We start from the raw sequence: 10,136 nt of genomic DNA, 5'->3' as shown, positions 1-10,136 counted from the left end.
GCTTCCTAAAAGAAATAGGCAGTGTCTTTTCTATAAACAACTTTGTGACACAAATTTAGCATCTTTAGGTATTGGAAGGGATCCTTTCTCCAATCCTGTGCTTCCTAGGATATTGCCACCTGTGCTTTCAGGACAGCTGTCCAGTAAGGAATGCCCATAGAGGATTGGTAACCACATGAAAACTGCTCCTTCTTTGTCCCAAGGAACTGCCAATAGTCCAGATTCTCACTTGGGCCCATTTCTGATGTAGCTTTAGGGGTGTGTCCTCAACCTCCCTGTTGGACCAGACTAGACAACCAGCTTATTATTCCTTGATACTCTTTCTGCCTGGAGGCTCTGTGGCCTATCTGTGCCCAATATTCTCTAAGTACTTCTGGGCAGAAATGATCTTGACCAACCTCAGTTGGAGTTTTACCAGCCTGCCTTCCCAGAGAGGTGATTAAGGAGACTGGTCAAACTAGCCTGGGGGTGGGGAGAGATGCTTCAGAAAATCTCAGGTTTGTGGTAACCTGGGCAGGGTGAGACTTTGTGACTCTAAGTCTGATGGAGTCAAATAAGGTTCAGAAGAGGCAGAAAGGCTTTGAATACCACTGAGGTGACAATAAAAAAATGCACAAACTATGCTAAGAATTCTGTAGTTGGTGACAGAACAGTGTTGAGGAAAATCCTGTCTGGGGTTGAAATAGCCCCATCACGCTGAGGCAGGAGAGCTGAGAAGAAAAGGGAGTGAGCCTAACTGCCTCCTGCTAAGTGATGTATTGACTGTCCGGAATTTGGTGATAAAGTATTTGGCCATTTTTGTCTAACCTTAGAAAGTTTGAGAGAACTAAATCGAGAGGGAGAAGCCAATCTGTAAGCCTTCCTCCTCCCCCAATGGGCCTTGAATCAATTAAGATATTCATTTGGGAAGGTTTCTGACAATATTAGGATATATCTGCCAGAGGTTATTGTCTGGCACTTACTGGGTGGGAGTTTATCCATGCTGGCAAATCCTGTAGAGGATCTGCTGACAAAGCCTGTAGAGAGAGGTCGGCCCCAAGAGAATGGAAAAGCAAAACCTCAGGCAGAGCCAGCCCCTGGGAGAAAAGCAGCTGCCAGGCATCCCATGGCAGCGGGAGAGAAAGGGGTTCGACCTCAGACAGACCTAAAGCCTTGATCACCACAGAAAAAAGATCCTGACTGACATCCAAGCAGCCTGGGCCAGAACCAGAGCCAAAGATAAGGCCAAATCATCTCTACCCAATTGGGATGTTCCTTTTGATCTAAGTAGAAGTTCTTGACCCAGACACTGAGGCTAGTGACAGGAAAAAGTCCAACAAGTAGCAAATGAAGAAAGACCTTATGCTGAGATGCCCAAGAGATAAAATCCCAAAAAGACCCCACAAGTCCAAACAGAGCCTCATAGGAGAAAAAAAAAAAAGGCCTGATAACAAAGATTGCAAGAGTACCTGCAATAATAATAATAATAATAATAATAAGGAATAGCTAGGGAGGGAATAAAGTCAAGGAGAATTGATACTGGTTTAATCTTGGGATAAAGAGTCATGAATAAACATGAAAAGATGTTCTGAATCACTAAGAGAGAGATGCACATTAAAGCAACTCAGACTCTACTTACCACCATCACATTGGCAAAGATGACAAAGGAGGGAAATACTCATCGTTGGAAGAAATATGGGAAAATAATTGTATCTATGCTCTCGGTGAAATTGCAGCCATTTTGAAAAGCAATTTAGAACTATGTCCCCAGATTCCCTAAATTATGCATATCATTTGACCCAGAAATACCACCAATACAATTTAGAATAGATAAAAGAACAAAAGAGATACAGATATGTGACAGCTTTTTCAGAAAACAAATTTAAGAGAGTGCTTTTTAAAATGACTAAACAAATTGTGGTATGTGACTGCGATATTATTATACCACGAATGACAAAATGTCGTAAAAATTCACTTTAAGAAATGATACAAAGTGAAGTAACTAGAACTAAGAGAATTGTGCAATGACATCATTTTAAAAGAAAATCAACTTTCATTTCAAAATGTCTATTCAGCTCTGCCTATGGTTTATGTGGGTTTATTTTACATTCTGCAAATTTGTTAACATTGTTCATTGTTTCATTTAGGTTTTTTTGGTTGTTAATTCTCTAGGATTCTCTGCAAAATAATTGCTTTGGACCTTTACTCTATTCCAATCAGTATTAATCAATTTGATAGAATCATCAAGATTTGCATAGGCCCTGGAGCCATGAGCTACATATTTTAAATTCACTTGCTTGACTAGAACTTGACTAGAGACCCTGTACCCTATTTTTCCTTGTCATGGTAACCAAGCCCAGCATGGAGGAGGTGACTCAACTACATGGAAAGTCCCTCGAAAATATTTTTGTGGCTCTGGACCACATCTTATGACCACTTAGGTCACTGACCATAATAGCTTGTACTATTTCCTCCTGCCTAACTTAAGAAATCTCTCCATCTTGTGTGGAGAGATTTCCTTGTTTCATCCAACTTGTTATTCTGCTGGTATTATTTTGATTATTTTAGCTTATAATCATACATCAATTGATGTATATTCTATATTTAGTATACCTGTTCTTAAATATCTGGACATCTATCTCTATGAAAATAGGACCTTGGAAGGAAGAGGAGCTCCTAAAGAAGATTTGAGGTTTTCTTCCTTAGAAGGAATCATGGCTCGTTTAATAAAGCTCCATTGGTTCAGAGCTCTGCCTCAGGATCTCAGGAAGGCATAATTTTAATCTCCACATTAGTATACCATTGTATCCTCCTCAGAGTGACAGTTTTGTTTCCTTGTGACCTGTTTTTATTTCTTCAATTTCTTTTCCTGGCCTTATTGCCATAACTGACATTTCTCCTACAATGTTAAATAATAGTGGTGATAATGGACATTCAAGTTTATCTGTTATAGATGACTCTTGTTCTTGGTTTTAGATAGATACTTGTTAATATTAAGAGAGGTTCTATTTATCACTGTTTTCTAGTGTTTTTAATAGTAAAAAGTATATTTTATCAAAGATTTTTTTCTGCATCTATTGACATAATTTTTTTTTGTTATTGATATGGTTAATTATGCTAATAGTTTTCCTAATATTGAACAAACTCTGAATTCCTGATACAAATCCAACTTGGTTTAGTTGTTTGAATCATGTCTGATTTTTTGTGACCTCTTTTTTGGGGAAAAGAGGGATGGAGCATTCTTGGCATAGATAATGGAGTGGTTTGCCATTTCCTTCTCCAACTAACTTTACATATGAGAAAACTGAGGCAAACGGGGTTAAGTGATTTGCCCAGAGTCATATAGCTAGTAAGTGTCTGAGACTGGATTTGAACTTAGGTCTTCCTGACTCCAGACCTGATACTATATCCACTGCATCACCTAGCTTCCATAGTGCATGGTCTGGGTGATATATTGCTATGATCTTCTTGCTGGCATTTTATTGAAAAATTTTGCATTGATAATCATTAAAGAGATTGGTCTCGGGGTATCGAGGTGGCGCAGTGGATAGAGCACCAGCCCTGAATTCAGGAGGACCTGAGTTCAAATCTGGTCTCAGACACTTAACACTTCCTGGCTGTGTGACCCTGGGCAAGTCACTTAACCCCAGCCTCAAGGGAGAGGAGGGGGAAGAGATTGGTCTATAATTTACTTTCTCTGTTTTTATTCTCCCTTTGTCAAAAATATTTGTGTCATAGAAAAAATTTCATGGGATTTCTTCTTTACATGTTTTTTCAAATAGTTAATATAGTGTTGGGATTAATCATTCTTTAAATGTTTAGTAGAATTCAGTTGTAAATGCATCTGGTCCTGGGGTCTTAGGGAGCTCATTTATAGCTTGTTCATTTTATTTTTCTAAAATAGGGTTATTTAAGTATTCTGTTTCCTCTTCTGTGAATCTGGGTAGTTTGTATTTTTGTAAATATCCATCCATTTCACTTAGATTGTCAGGTTTGCTTATATATAATTAAGCAAAATAACATAATTAACTTCTTATTCATTGATGATACATTTGTCCTTTTTAACTTTTAATATAATTTGGTTTTCTTATTTTAATCTATTTTATTGACTTCATAAAATCAGCTCATAGCTTTTATTAGTTTATTGGTTTTATAACTTTCAATTTTATTAATATCTCCTTTGATTTTTAGGATTTTCATTTTGGCATTTAATTGGGAATTGTTATTTTGTTCTTTTTCTAATTTTTTTAGTTGTATGATCAACTTATTGACCTGCCCTTTTGCTTTTTTATACAGCTTGGTGGCTGCATCCCATAAATTTTCAATTCAGCTCTGCTCTGCTTTATTTCACTAAATATCGATTTTCTCCTTTGAAGGATTATACTGTTTTGCTGAATAGGTTATTCTTGGTTGTAATCCTAGCTCTTTTGCCTTCAAGAATAACATTTTAAACCTGTCTACTCCTTTAACTTAATTATCTGATAAATCTTGTGTGATTCTGATTGTTGTTTCATGATTATTTAGATGGTTTCTGGCTGCTTGAGGAAGTGGGGGGTTTTTTGACCTCGGAGTTCTGAAATTTGAGCATAATATCCTGGGAGTTTTCACTTCACCTCTTCTAGATGTTGATCAGTGAATTCTTTCTATTTCTATTTTATTCTATTTTATTAGTTATAGGTTATCAAAGCAGTTTTCCTTGATAATTTCTTGAAGTGTTATGTCTAGACTTTTTTTCATCATGACTTTCAGATTATCCAATAATTCTTAAGTCACCTGTCCTCAATGTTTTTCAAGATCAATTGTTTGTCTCATGTGATAGTTCATATTTTCTTCCATTTTTCATTCTTTTGATTTTGTTTTATCATTTCTTGATATCTCATGGAAGTCATTAGCTTCCAGTTGCCCAATTCTAAGTTATTTATTTATTTGTTTGTTTGTTTTTTGCTAAGGCAATTGGAGTTAAATGACTTGCCTAGGGTCACACAGCTAAGAAGTGTTAGGTGTCTGAGACCAGATTTGAAGTCAGGTCCTCCTGACTTCAGGATTGGTCCTCTATCCACTGCATCACCTAGCTGCCCCTCAATTCTAATTTTTAAAGAATTATTTTCTCCAATGAACTTTGATAGCTCTTTTTACCATTTGGCCAATTTTTTTTTTAAAGGAGTTGTTTTCATCAATGAAGTTTTGTATCCCTTTTTTTTCCATTTGGCCAATTCTGTTGTTAAAGAGTTATTTTTATCAGTGAAGTTTTGTACCTCTTTTTTCATTTAACCAATTCTATTTTTTAATGTTATTTTCTTCAGTATTTTTCTGCTTTTTTACCAAATGTTATTTGTCTTTTCATAAATTTTCTTCCTTTATTCTCATTCCCTTACCTAATTTTTCTTTTACCACTTTAATTTCAAAAATCATTTTTTAAAACTCTTGTAGGAATTCTTATTGGACTTGTGTACAATTCACATTTTTCTTTGAGACTTTGGAGATGTTTTGATTTTATTGTCTTCTAAATTTATGTCTTGATCTTTCCTCTCATAGAAGATTTTTGTGGACAGATAAACAAATGTTTGCTCATTTTCCCACAGTTTCTCATTTCTTAATTTTGAACTTTTTATTAAAATTGGGCTACATTGCCACCACAAGAGTGGGAGCACTGTTCCAAACTTCAAGCTTTTATGCACTGCTATTTTTAGAGCTAGTTTTGGGGATCTGAAAGTTTTCCAAGGTGGAGTGATCCAGGGGAGAGGTGTGGCCACTTCTCTCCTAATCTGTTCCATATAGTCTTTACTCAGGAAAAATCACTTGATATTATAATAAAGTGCTTCTCAGGACTTCTGTTCCCCTGAGACAAGAAGTAATATTGCTCCTTAGGGCTTCTGTTCCCTCTTGACAAAAAGTACTCATACCCTTTGAACTATGGATCAAAAATGGGTATAGACAATAGAGTTGTCAAATAGTTTCCAGTTCTATCTCAAATGGTTAGGATCCCTGTAAAAAGTTTTTTGGTTTTTTTTTTCTGCTCTGTTTCTAGATCCATTTACCATCTCTATCTTAACAGCTCCTGAATCTGTTGCTTTTTCTATCACCACCAACACCTAGTGCCACCATTCATATTGCATCCATATGAATTCCAGGGTAGCCTTCACCCCACCCCCACCCCATGTCACATATCTTTCTTTCCTCCTATGGAGGAAAATCTCCTAAGTTATCTTGGCCTGGAAGAATATGTTACCCTGATCTTTAGTTGGCTCTGCCTCTTCAGAATTTGATTTAAAGTGTTAGTTTTAAATTGTATGGAAGGGAATATTGGGAGAGCTCAGCTGATAACTTCCTCTGCTCTGTATCTTGGCTCTACCTCTGCGAATCCTGATTTTTTTTTTTTCTTAAGGAATTGTAGCTTGTTCAATTTCTTTTTCTAAGAAAGGATTAAATATTTTTATGTATTGGTCAATATTTGTAAAGATGTCATGCACAATTAAGAAATATACGCTTTTCTATTACAATTTAAAATTCTTCAGAGATCTATCATAATTTTTCAAAAAAATTATTTAGCTCCTTAACTTTTTTTCTTCTTTATTAAGTTGCATCAGAAACTTACAAAACAAAACAATGAATATTTAAAAAAAAAAAAAAGAACTTGGAAGCTATGCTCCTTAGTGGGTGGGTATGTGTGTGTATAATTTATCTTAATTCCTTGTCTATAGCATCTTTTAGCAAAATGTACTTTCCTTTTTCAATTTTTTTTTTAAAATTAGATCTAATTTTGCTTTTGCTTTATCTGAAATCATGATTCCCATTCCTGCCTTTTTTTTTTTACTTCAGTTGAAGCACAAATAGATTCCACTACAACTTTTCATTTTAATTCTATGTATATCTTTTTTTAAAAAATGTTTCTTGTAAACAACATAATATTGAATTCTAATTTCAAATCTATTCTTTTGTTCTCTTTCATTTCATGAGTTTATCCTATTTACGTTCTCGGTTATGATTCCTAACTTCGTATTTTCCTTTATTTTCTTCTCTTATACCAGTTTTTTAAACCTTTCTCCTTCTTTTAAAGTTTGGTTTGCCTCTGACCCCTACTTCCCTTAAGATATGGTCTTCTGTGTTTCTGAGTTTCTCTATCACTATAGTAGCTCTTTATCATTGGTTTCTTTTCCTGTTTGCTCATTTATGTGATCTACTTCTTGACTAGTATTGGATTTGTTCATTTCTGGAGAATACGCTGTCTGACCTGAGCTTCTGTCCTTTTTTGTTCTGCTAATTTCACAGTTCTGTCTAGGGGCTTGTAAATTTTCAGGGCTTCCAAAGTGGTGAGATCTAGGAAAGAAATTGTTGTAGTGATCAAGATCTGCAGGCTGGGTCTGCTGGGTCATAGGTAGTTAAGTTAACCAAATAGGAGGTATTGCAGGTCCAGTGACTGAAATTTGGTTCCTCTTTGATTTTAGTTGTTCCACTGTAGATTAATATGTTGTGTTGAAGACAAGTCAGTAGTCCACAAATATTGATTAAGTATCTGCTATATGTGAGGCACCGTGCTAGAAGTTAGAACTCAGTGCTCTGAGCCTGGAACCCTATCCTCAAAGATTCTATACAGCCACACAACAGAATTGGTTTTGTGCTCAGTAATGCTTCTCTCTACTATGGTTCTGCCACACAAGATTGCACAATGGACAACAGAACTACCAGATAGCACCCCTTGTAACTCCCCAAATTGGTTCAGGGGTCCCTTGACTTCCTGCTTTGTTCAGTCTCAGCCTCTTTATCATCCCTGGATACTGGAATGCTCCCTACCATGCCTCTAATACTGTCCCGTGTCTCTGAGCAGCCTCCACTCCAGTGTCTACAGATCAGTTTGTCTGTCTTCCTAAGCCTGAGGTGGGAAAAAAAAAAATGACTCATTATGACCATCTCTTTGCCTTCCCATTCAATATTCATTCTGGCAAAATGTTTAGGTTGTTGTGCAGAGATGCTCAGGGAGACAAGCAAACATGCCTTTTGCCACGGTCATCTCGGCTCCACTGATAAATTACTCTTTCTTGAAAATCTTTTTAACTTAGCTTTTAGTCATATTTCAATTTTTTAGTCTTTTCTCAGAGTTGATTATAGTCCTTGAGCTTCTGAAGGGATTCCTTCTGCAGTTTTTCTCCAAACTTGTGGGAACTTGGGAATTGTGGATGTTGGCAATCTCATATTTAAGAATGTACAAACTGGGTGTGTTCTGTCTGTAGTAGCATATGTTTCATTTAGGTGAACATTTCCCCTTGGGTATCTGGGAGTGCCATAACACACAGAGCACTGGGCTTGGAATCAGAAAGACCTGAGTTCAACTCTGGCCTCAGACACTGGCCAGCTGGGTGAGCCTGGGCCAGTCACTTCACCCTGTTTGCCTCCATTTCTTATCTATAAAATGATCTGGAGAAGTGAATAGCAAAACACTTCACAATCTATGCCAAATGGAGTCGTGAAGAGTCAGTCATGATTGAACTACTGCCTTATTGGCCCCATTTCACAGATGAGTGAATGGTGGCTCTTTGAACTGGGTAGCCCAGGGTATCACAATTCTCTTGGAGACTTCCCAGTTAGGCAGAGTGCTGGACTTAGAGTTGGTAAGATCTGAATTTAATTCCAGTCTCAGACACTGGCTGGAACCCCAGACAAGTCACTTTTCCTCTTTGCCTCAGTTTTCTTGCTTATAAAATGGGGGTCACAATAATACTTATCTCCCACAGTGGTTGTGAGAATTAAATTAAATCATAGACATAGAAACTATACATGGTAGGCATCCTATAAATGCTTATTTCCTCCATCTTCTTGTCATCACATATTAATCAATCATTGTGTGTATAAGTCAATAATGCCCTGTGAATGGGAACATTTAAACACATAGATGACAAGGGATGAAATGTTTCTTGGATGACAAGTACTTGTTCCAAATACCACCTAGAGATAGTTGGCCACTCTTGGTACCAGGGACAGCTCCCAGAATCTATTGAGAAAGAGGGACTCACACATGGATCCATCCCACTTGGCAAAGGACCAAGATGAGAACAAGGAGGCAGACTGGTATGACGCATAAACTTTGCCAACAGAAGGAAATCAAAAAAACCAACTGAGACTCCTATTGAAAATGTGGAAGAAATCAATGTAACTTTGGAGGTCACAATGAGCTATGTAACAAGAAGGTGAAGCCAGTGTCTTCTACACTGATCACGACTTCATCAGCCATTCCTAATGTTATCCACGCAGGATTTATGATCCCTCCTACAGAGGTGACCATGAAAACCGAGGACATCGCACTTCTATCCTCAACAGGGGGACATTCCAGCCATTCTGTGAGAAATGTCTGAATAAAATATCTAGTCTAAATTCAGAAAGAAATAAGTGGGGAAGGGTAGCAAATAAGGAAAGAATTTTTAGAAGGAGCCTCCTTACATCAGATCTACACATATACATTTAGAAGAGATTAAAAGTCTTCTAAATTTAAAAAGGAAAAAGAGAGTGAGGGAATAGGATGGGCGATATAAAAAGGTGTGCAGATTCAAGGGAATAAGATTAAAAAGGGTAGCCGGGGAAGAGGAGGAGGGAGGGATCTTTGGAGTGGAAATGGGTTAAGGAATAGGAGGGTAAAATAGAGGAGTCAGGAGGGATAGGAAATAAGAGAGACACATAGAGAAAGAGTAGGCTTTATTAGGAGAAAAAAAAAAAAAAAAGCAGAGGTAGTAATCATCGATGTGAGTTCAGTTGTTCCAGTGAATGGCCTTTTTAGCTCAGGGGCAGATTCAGGCAAATTGGATTCTCTAGAACCAGAAGAATGGATGACACTGAAGCTCACCACGTTGACTTAACATGTTCTCAAGGTATGAGGGATGTTGGCCGTACCCAAGGAATGACTCCTAATATCCGATTCCTTACCTTCTGCCCAACCATTTCTGGGAAGATCGGAACAAGCTCAGAAAATATCTCAGAAAGTAATAGCCGCACTATTCTTCTCCACTGTCTCTAAGGAAGAGTGGAAAAGCACCCAGCCGGTGTGTTCTGAATCTGGGCAGCCCGAGGTTTTCCGCATCGTTCTGGGGCCGGACTCTCCGCCGCATGGCGGGAAGAGCAGAACATTTCCACGCGCCTCCCGGAGTTTCACCGTCGGAAAGACACCTCTC

General features: G+C 37.5%; 1 long non-coding RNA gene across 1 annotated transcript in view; it reads right to left on the bottom strand.

Annotated features, from left to right (window-relative positions):
- Window positions 1-9,646: 9,646 nt before the first annotated feature.
- The window catches only part of LOC141540473 (uncharacterized), a 1,296-nt gene continuing 806 nt past the window's right edge, over window positions 9,647-10,136 (bottom strand). Inside the window, exon 2 of the long non-coding RNA XR_012481543.1 lies at window positions 9,647-10,136. This exon is cut by the window's right edge and continues 278 nt beyond it. This is a non-coding gene — a long non-coding RNA (uncharacterized LOC141540473).

Source organism: Sminthopsis crassicaudata, chromosome 4 (assembly GCF_048593235.1).
Source record: "Sminthopsis crassicaudata isolate SCR6 chromosome 4, ASM4859323v1, whole genome shotgun sequence".
In the NCBI taxonomy this organism is placed as follows: domain Eukaryota; kingdom Metazoa; phylum Chordata; class Mammalia; order Dasyuromorphia; family Dasyuridae; genus Sminthopsis; species Sminthopsis crassicaudata.
The sequence above is the reverse complement of the archived record's forward strand: the minus strand, read 5'-3'. Positions and strand labels throughout refer to the sequence as shown.